The sequence below is a fragment of the Labeo rohita genome, chromosome 25 (assembly GCF_022985175.1).
Source record: "Labeo rohita strain BAU-BD-2019 chromosome 25, IGBB_LRoh.1.0, whole genome shotgun sequence".
NCBI lineage: Eukaryota > Metazoa > Chordata > Actinopteri > Cypriniformes > Cyprinidae > Labeo > Labeo rohita.
Window position 1 is genome coordinate 16603744 of NC_066893.1, and position 19379 is coordinate 16623122.

Sequence of the window (19379 nt, forward strand, 5' to 3'; positions counted from 1 at the left end):
ATGAAAGGAGCGAAAGGGAGAAGAGTGCCTTCTACCGTCCGTTTCCGTTATGACGGGAAGCTGAGAAAGGTGCATTTTATCTTGCTGTGGCAGGTCATTATGAGCTGTCTCTATGGAATGTGACCATAGTTCAGTCTCTCGCGGCACAGATTGATGATGTAAACTGCCAGACCTCAGCCAGCTTTAAATGCATCACAGTCTTGTACGAACACCTGGGTTTAAAAAACACACCATCCTATGAACGGAATTAACCAACCAAAACAAACATTTTACTGCGAGTTAGACTCAATATTATATTATTATGAAGAAACTTGTGGTATGAAGTTGGCCTTATGTTTTGACATTTTAAAGTGGTTGATCTAACAGATAAACTGAGTTTAGAGTCCACGAACGAGGTCTGTTTATTCAGTCTAGTGAAAGTCAATAAGGATTCAGATGTCATTCATCAAGCCCGTTAAAACAAACACACACGCATGCACACACACTATCACGTACCCCACCTAACACATGTCTTGTGCCCTAGTGACCAGAGAGCAAACCTGAAAGGTCAAAGGTCATCTGTTGAGCTATTTATCTGATTTATGGGCTGTCTGAGGAAGCCTTATGGTGAAAGATGAACTCAAAACAGGAACGAGTGTCACAACAAACTGAAGTGTTAATAGCTAGATTTAGTGATGGTGACGGGAGGTGGGCGCTAGTTAGGTTCTGATAAATGGACGGATTATGTTTATTTATTAATTTCTTGAAGACCGCATGTAGCTGTACATTAATTTATGTGACCAAAAATGTAATCGCAATTGCTGTGTGTTATTTTTATTAATTTATTTGTTAAATAAATTTGGATACTGCAAGTTGTAAGGATGGATGGATTTAAAAAAAAAAGGTTTGGAAGAAGCTGAACTTTTATAGACCTTTAATCAAGTGGTTTTTAAAGTAGTTCCATGGCAAAGTTAAAATAAATGAATTAATAAAAAAAAAAAAAAGAAAAGAAAAGAAAAAAGAAAAGAAAAAAGAAAAGAAAAAAAAACCTTTTCATTACATGGGGGTGGAAATTCATTTAATAAAAATTACACTATATATATATATATATATATATATATATATATATATATACACACACACAAACTTAATTTTTAGGGCTCTGAAAGTTAACATTCTTAACTTTAAATATTCATTAAATATGTTTAAATATGGATTTTGAATCATCTAATAATGAGTAAAAAAATATTTTTTAAATAAAACCATAAAATACTGTATTTATATTACTTTTATTTATAGTATAAAAATGTGTTTTGAATAGCTATTTTGAATAATAATTTATTTTAGAATAATGACGCTATATACTTCTTTATTTTTTTTAATTATTTAAAAATGTATTATTAGGCCTGTGAATGTTAACATTCTTAACTTAAAATATTTTTTAAACGTTTAACAAAAAATATATAATATTTTAAAACAGTATATATATATATTGTGAAAGGCACTATACAAATAATCCAAATGGAACTGATATTAAATAAATATTTATCTAATAATCATCTAATAATGAGTAGAAAAAAATACACTTACCATAAAACCACATAAAATACTGTATTTATAGTAATATTACTTATAGAATACATTGAATAATGATTTTGAATAATAATTGATTTTGTTCCGAACAGTGACAATATAAAATGATTTAATTTTCAAAATTTATTTTTAGGCCTGTGAATGTTACATTTCTTAACTTTAAATGTTTATTAAATATGTTAAACAAATTTTTTATAATATTTGGAAACATTATACATTATATATTGTGAAAAGCACCATATAAATTAATCTAAATGGAACTGATATTAAATAAATATGTATCTTATCTAATAACCATCTATTAATGAGTAGAAAAAAAATACACTTAGAATAAAACCACATAAAATACTGTATTAATATTAACATTAATATTATAGAATAAAAATGTTCTGAATAATTATTTTGTATAATAGTTTATTTTTGGTGAGAATTATTTTTGTTTAATAATTTATTTTTGTTAGAACAGTAACAACATAAAATGTCATTTTAAATTTAAATGTCATTTATTTGTAACTTTGTGAATGTTAACATTCTTAATTTTAAATATTTATTAAATGTGTTTAAACTATCATATTTTGTGAAAAGTATAATATAGTAAAGTATAAAGTATTATAAAGTATAATTAGTAAATATAGTGAAAAACACTTTAAATATTAATCAAAACAGAACTGATATTTAATAAATATGTATATATCTAATAGTTATCTAAGAATGAGTAGAAAAAAAAAAAATACACTTAGCATACAACCACATAAAATACTAAAAAAATTAATTTCCAAAATGTATTTTTAGGCCCGTGAATGTTGACTTTCGTACTTAATTTTAAATATTAGCATAAAACCACAGAAAACACTGCATTTGTATTAATATTATTTATCAGTTTGTTTGAATAACTATTTTGAAAAATAATGTTTTTGTTTAGAACAGTGACAATATAAAACGATCACATTTAATGTGTCCCTCACGCAGGATAAGTGGGTCTTTGCACATGGAAAAATAAATAATTCCCATTCTTAACAAACAACGCAGTAATGCCCAAGTGCATTGTTTAACCACTTGGTGGCAGTATTAGTCTTTATGTGAGTGCTGAATAAAATCTGTTTTAATGTCCTGAAAATGTTGCCGCAGTCCTCAGTCATAAAATAAGCAGTGAGTGAATGTAGATCAAATATGCATGATGTGTATGTGGTTGTGTGTCAGTTAGTGTGCAGTTCAATACATAGGTGAATTATTCAGGTATAAAAAGTCTTAAATTAAACATGGCCTTAAAGAGAATCGCTTGGCTCCTCCTGCAAAAAGCACATTACAATCTAAAATAACAATAAAGAGAGCTTACAGATAATTTGGGGGATGTTCTAGGGGAAACAAAGATGGATTCTTTTGGCACCATCGTGCTACATGATTTAAATCAATTAAAATATTCCCTATGCAGATATGCACAAACCGGCTTCAGTCTTGCCAAGCCAGATCCTTGTTTAAATAAAGCAGGCCCCAAGGATACTCCAAATTGGATTACATGTCAGATAACCTTTGTCTTAGTGAAAAGAGAGAAACGTATCCATAGTGGCAAAATCCATGCCCGGCACGTTAGCAAGTCAAATGAGCCCGTGGTGCATATGCTAATGACACTTTTGATTTGCTCATGTCCTGCTCTGCGTATGTAAATGCTCTTGTTTGATAGAGAAATGTGCCATGTACATCTGGGTGAAAGTGGGGGGGACGAGCAGTGTTGTGTTAGCGCTGCCCTAAGGCGTTGGACGGTCTCCCAGTTCAGTGCTTGTAAACAGATTACAGTCGGTCTGTTTTCCACTAACGTCTTCATTATTACACAAAGACGATTTGGATGATTTCAATGAAGCAGATGTGCTTTATTTGACTGCTGTTCCTTTTGTTGCTCGCAATTAACGTCATTAACGCTGTCATCGACACCATCTTCGCTTATGATTACTTATTCATCGGATTCTTTGGTAGCGTGATACAATCGTGATAGCAAAGTGTTTTTAAAGACATAAGACATTTATCTTATTCACCAGAAGCAGTGCTTAAAAAAGAAGGGAGTTAATGAAGTCAAAAACAGTCAACAATTGTTCTAAATGGTCTCTTCCAAAAAGCAACTTTTTGGCATTTTTCAAAAAAAAAAAAAAAAATTTAAATTTTTTTTTTTCTAACTAAAAATGTTCTTGGATGATTTGTCACTTACTTTGGGTTTCCATGTTTTATAGCGACCATAGGTGTAATTAGGGTTGAATATCAGTTGAATTTTATTCCGATTCTACTTATCGATTCCAATTCTTAATGATTCCTTGTTTCGATTCCAATAAGATAAAAAGTCAATAAAAATTAAGTCAAACATTTTTTTTCTGTATTTTTACAAAGCTTTCTGTTGCAGCTGAATAACGTAAGCAAAATTCATTTCAAATATCAGTATTTAACGTTTTATGTTTAAAATATCAAAACATTATTTATGCATTTGTAACTGCAGGTTAAAGGCATACATGACCTGCATTAAACAGATCTAAATGCCACTTCAGATGCAGCTTAGATGAATTTTGTTGATACTGATATCATTTGCTTGGTAACAGACCAAATGTAAGAATTTGACTCAAAAGATAATGCACACTTTTAGAAAAAATTTAAAAGTTAAAATGCCCATAAAAGGTAAAAATCTATTTAAACTTATTGGAAAATATTAATTTCTATCAGTGTGAACTGACCACCACAAAAAATAAATAAATAAATTAGGAGTCAGCTGTCCATGGTAGTCCTTAAGATACCAGCCCAATAACACACTCAGCAAAATATTGTCTAATTGATAAAATCCCAGAAAATATTGAGATATTATTTTTTTGTCAGTATCGCACACCCCTAATACACTGTAAAAAATAAAAAACACAATTTGTTGAGTCAGCTTAAAATAATTTGTTACCCTGCCGCCTTAAAATTTTAAGTTCAGTCAACTCAAATAAGTTTATTCAACTTGAAATGTTAAGTTGTACTAAGTAACAACTTAGATATTTGTGTTTGCTAAACTTAACAGATGGGTAAGTAACCCAGCTGCCTTAAAATTTTAAGTTGATTCAACTCAAATATCTAAGTTGTCACTTAGTATAATTTAACATTTCAAGTTGAATAAACTTTTTTTTGAGTTGACTGAACTTAAAATTTTAAGGCAGCCAGGTTACAAATTATTTTAAGTTGCCTCAACAAATTGTTTTTTACAGTGTACAGAACACTTAGGCTTAAGAGGAACTTATGGTTTTAAAATATGACAGCAAAAACATTTAGACTAATATAAATTTCAAACATTAAATTGTTAAAGACAAATAAACAGGAAAATAGGAACAATAAATTAGCAATAGCATAAATAAATACAACTGAACAAATTGTAGGTACAGAAATTTTAATCAAACGTTTAAAAACACTGCATAGTTTTCTTTTCATAAATAAAATATAGATGAATCCTCATTAAAGTTACGAAAGATATTCAGTCAAAAGCAGTGAATAATTTTTTGTTCTTGGATTAACATTAATAAAAGGCACCATGTTCATTAGGCTGCTGTCTCTTTAACACCAAACGCACGCAGATCTAAAAATACTGTTACACATGCATTTTCTTTCTCATCTGTTTACTTTCACTTTCACTTTCGACAAAAAAACAGCCATGTTTATAGGATATACTGACGTATTTTTGTGCATATTGGGCAGTAAATGTCAAAGAGAAATCAGATCCGGCTCGGAACAACCTTTTTTTGGAGTGGAAATGCACGGAACGGTTTGAGAACGGACACACAACCCGCACCGGGACCGCTGTTCACTGTGCTGGCACTCAGTGTTGCCAAGTCTGCGGTTTTCCTGCGAAACTGGGCTACTGTAATACTCTTGCCGCAGGTTGTTTTTGATGTCCACGGGTTAAAGCGACCCCAATTATATCACATTTAGCGCCTGAAATACGAATTTACCAGGGGAACCCCGACAAAAATAATGTGTATGGAATGCCATTTTTATTGGGGGATCCCCCTTGAAATGCAACTGGGCTAGTTTTGAGTAGCAATGGGGTGGGTTTAATTGTGTAAACGTGGCAACCCCGCTGGCGATTCAGATTTGGAACCAGTTCTAAAATGAAATTGGTTCTCGATACCCAACCCTAGGTGTAATGGTTTTTATACTGTACAAACTGTATTTTCTGTCCCTCTAACCAGTAGAAATTTGAGACTATCAACTTTTGACTACCGCAGTTACGCGCTCACATGATATTGCCGTGCTATGTGGCCATAAAAATGTACCGTTTGCACACATTTTAAGCATTGTGGTATAAAAACAAGTGATTTTAACCCGTTAAAATACAATCAGCAGCAACTGTTTTTGCCGCTTTATAGGTCATGAGCGATTAAATGCACACACTTGCATGTGCCCATCTTTGCAAGTATCCTCGTAAACAGTAATTTAGGTCTTAATTGAAAATAAACAGCTGAGAAAGAAAAAACGGTACTGTATATTGGATCTGGGTAGTTCTTAAAGTGACAGCAGTCTAATACTCCTGCTGTCTGTCGTTTATGTTAATAAAACAACAAAAGATATAATCTCTCACTGATCTTGACTAAACACTTTAATAAGAAGAAATATATATTTTATTTACACACTGAAGAATATCCAGTGTTTTTATACATTAGATTACTTTATACAATGCCTGTAGCATTTTTGCTTGTAATTAGTTTCTTATTTTTATTTAACTGTTTATTTGACTGTTTACTCATCTCCAGTGAGCTTGAGTTTTTTTTTTTTTTATTTAGGCTTGAATTATTTTTTTAGTGATACTGACACTGGCAACAAGAATTATGAAATGTCTATGGTATTAAAATTTGTGATATAATTTTTAAAGGTTTAATGTTTTTTTTTTTAAAGTCTGTTCTGCTCACCAATCCTGCATTTATTTGGTCCAAAGTACAGCAAAAACAGTACAATTTTAAAATATTTTTACTATTTAAAATAACAGTTTTCTATTTATTTCAGAACAACAGCATTTTTCTGAAATAGAAACCTTTGTAATTTTACAAATGTCTTTATCATCACTTTTGATCAATTTAAAGTATGCGATATATACACACGTATATTTTGAATTATTCTGAGCTTTTGAATGGTTTAGTGTGTAATGTTACCAAAGAAAAATGCTGATCTTTTGATAATTCTATTCATCATCCTGAATTAAAAATGTACTCAACTGTTTTAAATATTGATACTAATAATAAAAAATGTTTCTTGAACAGCAAATCAGCACATTAGAATGATTTATAAAGGATCATGTGACACTGAAGACTGGAGTAAAGATGCTGAAAATTTAGCTTCGATCACAGGAATAAAATACATTTTTAAAAATACTTAAATAGAAATGATTATTTTAAATAGTAAAAATATTTCAAAATTGTACTGTTTTTGCAGTCACTACTCCAGTCTTCAATGTCACACAATCCATTTAAAATCGTCCTAAACATTTCTTATTATCAGTGTTGAAATGGTTGTTCTGCTTAATAATTTTGTACAAATATTGCAGGTTTTTTCCAGCATTCTTTAATGAACAGAGAGTTCAAACGAACACTATTTATTTGATGTATCTGATAGATAAGTAGTTACAAGATATTGAAATTGTACTAATGAATATAAAACAGAAAAAGCAGTATGTTTGGTGTCAGTAGAGATAGATTTTAGAGAGCAAGAAACACACACTGAAGATCTTTTGACCTTTCATCGATACCTAGCAGTATCTGCCAATTTGCCCAATTCAAATCTGCCCTAGCTCTTGTTGAGAAGCACTTGTCAGAGTATTAAAACGACAGCTACTCCCTTCTGTCCCAATCATGGGATAACAAGCCACAACTGACTTTTGCATAAACTGGCCTTTGGTCAAAATTAAATCCAAAAAATTCCCAGCTCAAAACTGCGTTTTAAACACAGCCTTATTAAATGTTAGGCCAGTGACACCCAAGGGAAACTTTCTCAAAAATTCCTCAGCACTATATTGGTTAACCAACGCATTAAGACGCCATGGTTAGTATTGATGCAAGAGGCTCTCAGGGGGTCTTTTACGTGTCCTGAGGGCGACGTGTGATTAATACATCTGACACTACGAGAAAACACATGGAGCTTTTCATTTAGAGACTACTCTAGGGCATTGTTAGCCTCTTGTGTGTATAATTGTCCAATGCCAGTCTGTCCATCAGAAAAGAGCAGCGGAGAGTCGAGAAGGAGAGGAAGAACGACGAAAGATGGCGATGGACGACACGACAGGGAGGCTGGAGGGAGGGTCTGTGGTGGGTCTCTATTGAGGAAGAATATTAATTAAATGTATTAAACAAACATGGCAAAGGAACGAGGAGGCTGCGCGCCATCTGCCGTCTGTGGTAGAAGTTGGGGCGGGGGGAGGGGGGCTCTCTGAGGAGGAGTCGTGCCCGCCGCTAGTTTAGCTTCAGTGGCACACACAGACAGATGGGCTCCCGTGTCTCCAGGGAAAGGCCTACAGACCCTCTCCGCCTCAAGCCCTTTTTCGGTGCCGAAAGACGCAAGGAAAGATGTGCACATGGGTTGGAGAGAGAGATGGGAAAGACTTCAGTCTCTGTTCAGGCAACACTTACACCTGACCCAGCTGTGGATGGGAGTAACGCATGAGTGTTCGTCTAGTATATCCTCAAAATTTAAGCAATACTTGAACCCATTAACTTCACCTCCCTGGGGAGTTACTGAAGCGGAATAAAGTAGAGCCTGGAAAATAGGAGTTTCAACCTTGAGATCAAAACAGAATAACAAAAAATAAATAAAATAATTGTTTGCACACTGCTTATCAGCAGTTTATGATTTTATCAAAAAATAACAAAGGTATATTGGTCCTGAAAACTAGTTGGACCTTTCATTGAACATTGCTTAAGTATAATGCAAAGATATAAAGATTTTAAGTTAAAAAAATAAATCAAATAAAACAAATAAAATATGATTGAAGTAAAATATAAATATTAATGGTAAATGAAATAAAAAAAAATAAAAAAAAACAACAATAGTTAATAATAGTTAATAGTTGAAAGTTAAAAGTATACTGAAAATATGAAAAATAAAAGCTAATTTAAAATACCAATAAATACTATAATACATATAAATAATATTAAATTATCACTAAAAATTACTCCAAGTAATCACAAACTATTAAAATGCAAGTAATAACTAAAACCATTTTTTGTTGTTTTTGTTAATTAAAATACAACTGAAATAAAATATAAATATTAGATTAAAACTTTTAACTAAAATTAGATATTTTGACTTTAAAACTTTAATAATAAAAAAAAAAAATGTAAAAACAGCTTATAAAACTTCAATGAAAGTTAAAATGTGTACTGAAATATAGAAATAAACACTATATATATATATATATATATATATATATATATATATATATATATATATATATATGTGTGTGTATTTTCATTAAAATAATGCAATTTATATACTTTTTAATGCCAAATGCTCTGCCTAGACTGTTTTTTCCAGTTCATGGCAGTTAGGGTATGTCTAAAAACTCCGATCTCATGTTCTTCCTTCAAATTGTCCTATATCGCTGTTTTACCTTTTTTGTTAAGGGTGTTTGATCTTCTTTGCATGTTCGCTTTGCAAAGACTGGGTCGGTACTTCTGCAGTGATGTAGGATGATTTTGAAATTATTTTTGAAGTTGAAGGAGAGAATACGATTGGAGTTTTTCAACATACCCTAACTGTCTTGAGTCAGATACACAGAGTTCAGGGGGAGAAAGGCAAGACAAGCGTTTGAGATGAAAAAGTATTTAAATAGTATTTTTTAAATGAAAATAACTGATCGTTTTACTAGATAAGAGCCTTCTTCCTCGTCTGGGATCGTTTACAATCGCATTTGGGATTGTTTGAAGCCGCATTTAAACTGCCTTTTGGAAGTTCAAAATCAGGGCACCATACCAGTCCATTATATGGAGAAAAATGCAGAAATGTTTTTCTCAAAAAACAATTTCTTTACAACTGAAGAAAGAAAGACATGAACATCTTGGATGACAAGGGAGTGAGTACATTATATGTGAATCTTTGTTTTGGAAGTGGACTTCTCCTTTAAAACAATATCTAATTTACAAACACATTAAAAGCTGTCACTCATCTTAGTTTATCACGATCGCACAAAGTTCCATTATAATCAACGAAGCTCTCTACACTGGACAATGAATCTCTTATTTACACTCTCTCTACACTTTGTTTATGAAAGGATTTGTGAGATATGTCTGTGATACATTACTCAACATTACTCAAAAACATGTGGAAACCTTTAAAAATCCCCTTAGCGCAAACACACATATGCTGATCGGGTCAGTCGCACAGTCGCTAAATATTTTTTCATAGGCACACGCAGTAGTTTTCGGTGGCAAATGCCACTGAAATGGTTGCACCGTAGAGCCCCACCCATCGCCATGACATTACTCGCAGGAGTAAAAAAAAAATCCATTTTAGTCACATAACATTGTTCAATGGAAACGTCATTTCGCAACAGTTTTTTATTGACATTTATAAAATATAAAATAAGTTTTGCACAAATCTGTGGAAACGCACCTACTGTTTTTGAATGAAACAGTTGAGTAAATGATGCAATGACTCACTCATAAGGACAGTTAATTGGATCGTTCCGGATAGAATTAGCGTTAACACCCATAAAGACAATGAACTTGCTTTTTGAGTGCATTTGTTGATCAATATCAATAAGTCCTGTGGAAGAGTACTGAAAGTTCCCTGTCACTATAGCCTAAATACGCAAACTGACAGTGAGTCTGGAATACACCAACACAGCAATACCAGATTTGAGGGCAGAAAATACTTTTATCTGTATTTTTAAAAAAAATAATAGTTTTTCAAGCAATTTTTTTACAAAAACTTTAAGTTCTTCACATATGACTTCACACATCCAGCTAAGAAAAAGTTAGTTCTAAAGGTCATTTTTGCAGATGCCACTTGGTTTGATATTTTATATATAACACAATGACATTAAGGCAATTTTAAGTGTGGCTTTGGTATCCAAAAGTGTCCAAATACTTTTTGGGGCCACTTTACATCAAGCTAACAGTGTAGCAACAAAATTGCAGAGCAATTTGCAATTCAAGAAATACTTGAATTGAATCAATCTACGAAGCTCCAAAGCCATCTTATCCTCCTGGCCTCTGCCAGTCATCGAAGACATTTATTATACACTTATTCATTAGCACTGACACCTGATGCCAATCCTTTGTTGAGTCTTTAAAAAAATAGGTGACTGCAAGATGATTCACGAGTCCTCAACAGGAAACCTGTGATCTATGTTCACTTTCACTGAAAGGTAATTATGCTTCATGTCAGATATAATTTCCCAGGCCTAATTTTCAACCCACAGATGGATCTAATGGGTCCTCATTTGATGTCCTTGTACATCTTCTTGCAGTTTGAATTAGTGTTGTCAAGGGACCGAGGTTGAGGTTTCTTCCTTCTAAATTGGAGAAGGTTAAAACCGGTATCTTCAGTCAGACATTCCGTCTTATTTCAACAGGATGTGTTAATTTCAGAGTTTTTCCATTAAGGACTGACTTTTTGATAGGCTTCTTCCAGTTCTCGCCAGTAAAAATGTCAACGATAAAAGCATAGCGCAAATTAGATAAAGCCTTAAAATTAAAAACAAGATCTTCATTGAAAGTACTTCAGAATAAAGGTACGCTAGCAAAAGCTGAACTCAAAACAATTGGCATGTAATTGATTATCAGACAGAGAAATTTAGCCTCAGCCAATCTTCCTCACATGCTCTAATACACTGTCTTGTAGCTTTTCATGTCATTGCTAGCAGAAAGAACGCCAGAGCCATGTCAAAATGACACAGAGACGTCGTTAGTTTCATTTAAAATTACACCGAACAAAAGCGAGCATTTAGCTGGGTTATCACCTTCCCGTGTCACTTCACATAATGCCAAACGTCATTCAAATCACAGCAATTTCTGCTCAGCCATTCATACGCACGTCCAGCACAGCTAATGTTAGCATTGTGTACATTACTGAGATTCACAAACACACACATCCGCCGCTGTCTCCTATTATTGCAATCCACATTCCGGCCCTAATGGCATGTGAGGAAAATAAGCGTGACACGCAGCAACATATAATGATACGTAGATGAGATGGAGACCACATCTTGATAGACAGGATATGGAATGGAAGGGAAAATGAAGTCCCTCTCGCTAGTCAACACGCTTTTTCCTCCCTGATTACCATAGTCCAAAAAGTAGGAGAACAAATTGGCAGATGTGAGAAAACAGTACATGTCTTGGTTCACAGAGCGCTTTGACCTCAAAAAACAAGTCCGTGGAAGCGGAGGATCTCAGCCCAATTCCAATCCCCCTCATTATCACAAGAACAGGAGTCTACGTTTTCATCATGCTGTCTGGAAAACTAATGGATGCACTGGACTTGCATTTTAAGCATTGTTTTTGCAAGAATATATGAAGAGAACTAACATTTTTATCGATTTGCCATCATACACACATGCACATTATACACACATCTGTGCAAAATAGGTTGTGAACTGGAAAAATACTTAAAATTGAGAAGAAACAGGTTAGAGCTGTATTATACTACCAAGTTTACCCTACCATTTAAAGATTTGAAACACGAAATTGACACTTATTCAACTGGTTTGCATTAGGTGGATAAAAAATTAAATTGGTAAATAAATACATAAAATTGGTACGTTAAACTTATTAAAAAAAGAAACACAATCATATACCAGTGAAGAGCGAATGACTCTGATTAGTGACTCTGATTAGAAATTTTATTTGAGTAAATTACACAGTGTGACCAGTTAAAGGGATAGTTCACCCAAAAATGAAAGTTCTTTCATTAATTACTCACCCTCATGTCGTTCCAAACCCGTAAGACCTTTATTCATCTTCAGGACACAAATTCAGATATTTTTGATGAAATCCGAGAGCTTTCTGACCCTACATAGACAGCAAGGATCCTACTATGTTGGTACCAACAACAACGACATAATAGTCCATGTGACATCAGTGGTGCAACCGTAATTTTATCAAGCTATGAGAATACTTTCAGTTGTGCAAAAAACATAAAATAACTTTATTCAGCAATTCTCCTCCGTGTCACCCTAGCACCATTTTCGGAGACACATGCTTCAAAAATATCTTAATTTGTGTCCTTAAGGGGAACAAAGGTCTTAAAGGTTTGGAACGACATGAGAGTGAGCAACCTAATTAATGACAGAATTTTCATTTTTTGGTGCACTATCCCTTTTAGTGATGTTTGATTCTTGAACAAATCGTTCTTTTGAGCCAGTTCTTAGGAAGTAACCGGTTGAGCCGGTTCATAAAATCTAAATTAATCAAACTGTAGTTTTGGGTAGATGACGCAAGACGCACAGCCAAAGTAGCACATCTGAAGTAGCACATCCGATGACTCAAAAAGAACCAAATAAGCCAGTTCAACAAACTGCCGAAGTTTGCAGAGGATTGCTGAGGACTCTAAAAAAACCGAATGAGCCGATTCAACCGTCAAAGTCAGCCCAGCGCGATTTCGGAGAGTATCACGGCGCATGCGCACGCATTCTTTGAATGTAAACAACGCATGCTGCTGAAATACACACATGCACCGCGCTTTGTTTACGTTTAGAGGAAAGCGTGTGCATGTGTCGTAATACTCTCCAAAATGGTGCTAGGCTTTGCGCATACAAAGTATTCTCGTACCTTCATAAAATTACATTCAAACCACTTTTGTCACCATTTTGTCAATGTTCTTGGTACCTTTCTGGGCTTTTCTGTCTATGCAGAGTCAGAGAGCTCTTGGATTTCCTCAAAAATATCTTAATTTGTGTTTCGAAAGCGAACGAAGATCTTATGGGTTCGGAACAACATGAGGGCGAGTAATTAATAGAATTTTCATTTTTGGGTGAACTATCCCTTTAAGTACAATTGTCGAGCGAATGACTCACTAATGAGTCGGATCCTAAAGCGCGGCCAATGAAGAACATATCCCGAACGAATGACTCTTTTACTGAATCGATTACAGACAGGTGGCAAGGATAACTTTGTCTCGTACGCAAAATAAAAAAGAATAAGCATTCTGGCGCGCCTCACCAAGTCTAAATCAAGCCTGAGATTCATCACAGATCAGTGTCAACAACTCGAGAGCCGTTTGCAGTATTTTACAGGGAATAAAAACGTGTTTCACAATGAAAAAACAAATATAGTCCTACCTATTTGAAGTTCATTCTGCGACTGCCTGAGCCCTTAACTCTTTCAACACGTCCTCGGCATTTACCGAATATGGTGATAGATGTTGTCGTTTGTCAGTCACTGTATTTCTGAGACATGTCTTCAAGCAACGTAGACAGGTGAACGAACGTTACTAATTTCTTACGTGATCACGTAACGTAAGTGGAGAACCATGAATTGCTATATACGAGTTCGAATACTGTTATGAATTATTGATTATTTTTTACTCAGTCACAAACAAGTATAAAACGATTGGAGCAATTAATCTCTCAATTAATCTGACTCACTTTCTGAATAACGCCAAGCTAAATTAATCAAGAACAAACTGGTTGTTAATATGACAATATGCAATTAAAAATAGCCTACACATTATGAATTGAGTGTTTTTTTTTTTCTTTTTACAAAAAATAAAAGAATGAATGATATTAGAACATCTCACGTTCTTTGTTATTTTAAAACTTTAGTTTCAATATTCCTTCTTGAAATTCAAAAGAATCAAATCCCAAGTAAATGGTAAATAATGACAGAATTGTAATTTTTGCTATACTAGCCCTTTAAGTTGAAATTAAAATATTTCATTTTCAAGGTTTGATGCATTTGTCCTTCATTAAAACACATGAAAAACATCTTTGTTTACTTGGTGGGATGAACAGATTAAGCAGTTACATGTATGAGAACGTCCCAGTTTGCGTGATCAAATGAATGAATTCAGTTACTGCCTCAGTGAACATCAAAAGCATATTTCTGAATTCTCGTTTACTATGATGTCACAACCTTCTCCATCTGTTTTTTTTTTTCTAAGCAGGTGAATTGGTTTCAGCAACTACTGAGGCAGAAAGGTAATCCCATATAGTCGGTAATTTACAATAATTCAGGACGAATGCACATTTCCTTTTCATTATGCTCGTGGATAACAAACACTTCTTTCAAGTGCTGAATAATTCATAATTCTTTTTTGCTGGCAGTGTCGAAGGACTAACGGTGTCAGGGCTGCTGGCGACACCATGGTAAACGGTCAGGCCTATCGACTCACAACGCGCTCAGTGTAAATCAACACCACAGAGGAAAAGATGTGGTAATGAGGGCCATTTCTTTTTCCAAATAGGAGCAAAGGACTTATTAGGCCTAATTTTCAAGGACGTACAGAAAACACGGCAGGGTGTCACTCCGCTGAGGTGAGATCTCAGGTTCAATGGGAAACTGTCTGTTTGGCTGGAGGTGGAGGGGCTCACTTGAGACATGATATTAGCTGGATAAGGAAAACGGTTTAATGAAGGGCAGAGGTCAATGAAATGTGCCAACCTCCTCCATTACCCCAATTACTGACACATCCTCTGTGGCCGCTCCTGGCCGAGGATGCTTATTAAGCCACTATTTGTCAGAGATTAGATAAAGTAGCTGTCAGTCATGTGAGCGGACATCCTTTTGGCTTCGGAAAGAACCCCCTGAAGATGAAAGACAAAGCACTGACAGCCCCTTTGATATGACTGCAGTTGATCGTATAATTGGAACGCCGCAGTGATACTCGAGTATTGAGTGACAGCAATTACTAAAGCTCAGAGCGTATGGAGGGATTTCGTGCGGCTGAGGTGGAGAAAAATAGCTAGAAGGAAATAAATAACAATAATTGAAAAATAAATATCTGTTCCTCATTTAATTGTGACAAATAACCCACTTATTTCCAATTAATTGGTTCTAACTCCACACTTCTTTAACCTTCTTCATGGCTTTTCACACCACAGTTAACCCTTGGCTTCTAACCCTTGGTAATGTAATGTTTCACACTTCCATCTTTGAAAACCAGTTAGCACCTCTGGCTTATGAAACCCTATTCCAGTGTAGGCTTAGAGACACAGACAAAGGTATATAGTTAAACTTTGCAACAGCACAGAGAGTTGTTTATCAACCAGTTAGAAACAAAAAGTGATTTCATTAATTAAATAAGGTCATAAATATGCAAATAATAATGCAAACCCAATGGGAAGATAGACAGACAGAAAGACAGATAGACAGACAGAAAGAAAGAAAGAAAGAAAGAAAGAAAGAGAAAGATGAACAGATGGACAGACACAGACAGACAGAAAGAAAGATGGATGGATGGACAGATAGACAGACAGTCAGATAGATAGACAGACAGACAGACAGACAGACAGACAGATAAATAGATAGATAGATAGATAGATAGATAGAGAAAGACAAATAGATAGACAGACAGACAGATAGATAGAAAGACAGACAGACAGACAGATAGATAGATAGATAGATAGATTAGATAGATAGATATATAGATAGATAGAAAGACAGACAGACAGAGACAGATAGATAGATTAGATAGAAAGACAGACAGACAGGGAGATAGATAGATGATAGATAGATAGATAGATAGATAGATAAACTAACAGAAAAACAGAGAGTCAGACAGACAGAAAGATAGATAGACAGACGGACGGACGGACAGATAGATAGACAGACAGACAGAGAGAAAGATGAACAGACAGACAGAGAGAAAGATGAACGGATGGACGGACGGATAGATAGACACAGACAGACAGAGAGAAAAGTCAAATGGATGGACGGATGGACAGATAGATAGACACAGACAGACAGAGAGAAAGACAGACAGATAGATAGATAGACAGGCAGACAGAAAGAAAGACAAACGGATGGACAGAAAGACGGACGGATAGTCAGAAAGACAGAGACAGTCAGATAGATAGATAGATGGATAGATAGATAGATAGATATACATAGATGGACTAACAGACAAACAGACAGACAGAAAGATAGACAGACGGACGGACAGACAGACAGAGAAAGATGAATGGACAAACAGATAGACAGACAGAGAGAGAGACAGATAGATAGACAGATAGATAGATAGATAGATAGATAGATAGACTGACTGACTGATTTTTGTACACACAGTCACAGTCAACATTTCATTTCCCAGAATGCATAACCTGTGTTGAATTTCTTTGAATGACATTTCAGTTTACCGCTATTCCTCTTCCTGTCATTCAAATTCTTGCTATGTTCCTCATCCTTCTTCAGTGCGGCACAAGACAAACAACATCACTGCCGACCCGGCCTCCTCATTCTCCACCTGGAACCAGATGCCCCTTTGGCACTTCTCTCACGCCCCGAGTGCCCGACGAGTGCCAGCATGTGAAATCTCAGGTGACAGTCACCTGGAAGCCTCTCAGCCTCATAACAGCTGTAGGGCCTTGATTGCCTGCCTCGCCCATGTCGGCCCTGAGCCGCCCACCGGCTCTCTCACATCAATCGGCTGTCAATTCCTCTCAGCCTTAACCAGAAGGCACTCAAGCAGCGAGAGCGAGAGGCGGGAAGGGGCACATGGGGGAAAAGGCTGGGGGGAGGGGGACGAGCAAGGGAGAAAGTAGCGGCCGTACTGGCACGAAGGAGAAACGACGGAGGAGAGGTGCGGGGAGGGGCGGCGGTCGCTTGCCAATGGTTCAAATTAATTGCTACATAAGGAAAAATGGGGAGATAATTATTTGTGCTTTCCTGTCAGAGCTGGAGGGGAGATGACCTCATTAACTTGCAGCTTGTACACAATTCAATTACCGAGATATGGAAAATGCATTTTTGATTACTTTGGTGGCTGGGGCTCCATTCATCTCCATTTCTGTCCTCTATGGGTGCCATGAGGAAGTGTGTGCGAGTGTGTCACTGAGACAGAGGGGTTGCACGCTCACTGACACTCGTGTCTCAAGCACTTTGCATGGGTATATGTTGGGATGCCTTAAGTGGCCTTGCTAGATTATAGCGCTTGCCCTAATTACATTCATCACTCATTGTAAAGGAGAGGGATAAATGTGGCTTCATACTTAAACCTGCAGGTCCTGTTTGTTCTTCTGCTCTCCATGTATGAGCAGACGGGTCACTCCTACTGTGTAACACATTTTCACACCCCCATCTTATCTGACATTGAATGGATGTTGCCAGATAAAGTTCTATAATTAAAAACGGGCTACTTATTAAGAAATATTCAAGTGTTTATAAATAAAAATTTTATTGTATATTATTGAAATCATGATATGATTTTCTCACGATTTTATGGAACAAAATGAGATTTAAGACATTATAAATGGAAAAAGTGCCCTTTTATTGTTGCTTGGACAAAATGCTGCATATTTCTTTGTTAAACTGAAATATGTCAAATAACAAAACTAAATTACACTAAGTTATACTAAATAACACAAATAAATCTCTTCATGTTTTTTCCATTTAAAAATATAGGCAACTACTGTATTTTAATCACAATCCAAACAAAGAAGCTGCATACATGCAGCATGGGCAGTTTTAAATCTAAATTAGATTGTATTTCGAAATCTTAAACAAAAACAGAACGGTCGTACTGTTTTGTACGATACTACATAAAACTGAATGAGACGCAAATTCACTCTCTGACAGCAGGTGGCGCTTACGAACAGCCGCAATTTAGCTTAGGTTTCCGCTGTAAACAAAACAGCTTAATATGCATTATATGGAGGCAAGATGAAAAGAAAATACCATCTTAAACGTTTCTGAAGAAAGTAATTTCCTCTCAGAGGTACATTCATAAACTCCCATTCCCAAATGTATCGCGATTCGTTGACCATCTCAAATGATTCGAATCGTCGCATATGTGTTTTCGGCTCGTCATAACGTAAACAACGCCACTGGACTGAACTACACTCGCATATTTTGCTGATGATTGTTGCTGAAAATGATAAAATATTGTCATGTTTTGGGCTGTACTAATCGGTCGAACTGTAAAAAACATCTGGAGTACAACAAACTCCCAAAATTTATAACAAATCAAAGAGAAGAGGAATGAAAGGCGTTTGTGTTTGGCCAAATGAACCAGGATTTCCACGGCAAGAATCTTGAAAACATTTGTGTTCTTTCTTATCATTTCCAGTCAGGTAGGTGAAATATTTCACTAATATCTTAATTAATACTGCTTGTACATATCTTTACCACATATTAACTTTAGTTTGTCAAAATATTGTGCCCTCTCCTGCTTACTAAGTCCTTCACTATGTGATTTAGCAGCTTCCACATGCTTTTTCCGTGATTTAGACAACATAATTTAGCAGAACGACATATTCAGTGGTACGTTAACCGTGCAGTCCATGTTGTTGTTTACATCCGAGTATAGCCAATATGGCCGCGCATGTGGGTAACTGACTAAATCGTGATGTAAGTGCAAACCCTCAATTGATTTTCAACTGGCTTAGGGGGCATTGTTTCTCTACATTCTGTAAAGATAAAGCATCAGTCATTTAATTTACATTTAGTGATTTAGCAATAATATGTGCTGTGACATTTCTGTGATTTCAAATATAAGCATAGTTATTACTTAACAGTACTGGACTGACCCAGACCAGGAGGATAAAACATCAAAGATTATGAAAGACACGTATGCACAACTTCATAAACTCCCATTTGAAGAAACACAGGGGACATGAAGGGAGAACAAGGACTCGGCTCTGCCCTCATCCCTTC

General features: G+C 35.2%; 1 long non-coding RNA gene across 1 annotated transcript in view; it reads right to left on the bottom strand.

The window, feature by feature from the left end:
- Positions 1–14006, bottom strand: part of LOC127156859 (uncharacterized) — a 66966-nt gene extending 52960 nt beyond the window's left edge. Inside the window, exon 1 of the long non-coding RNA XR_007825794.1 lies at positions 13850–14006. This is a non-coding gene — a long non-coding RNA (uncharacterized LOC127156859). The remainder of the gene's footprint in view (positions 1–13849) is intronic.
- Positions 14007–19379: the final 5373 nt, after the last annotated feature.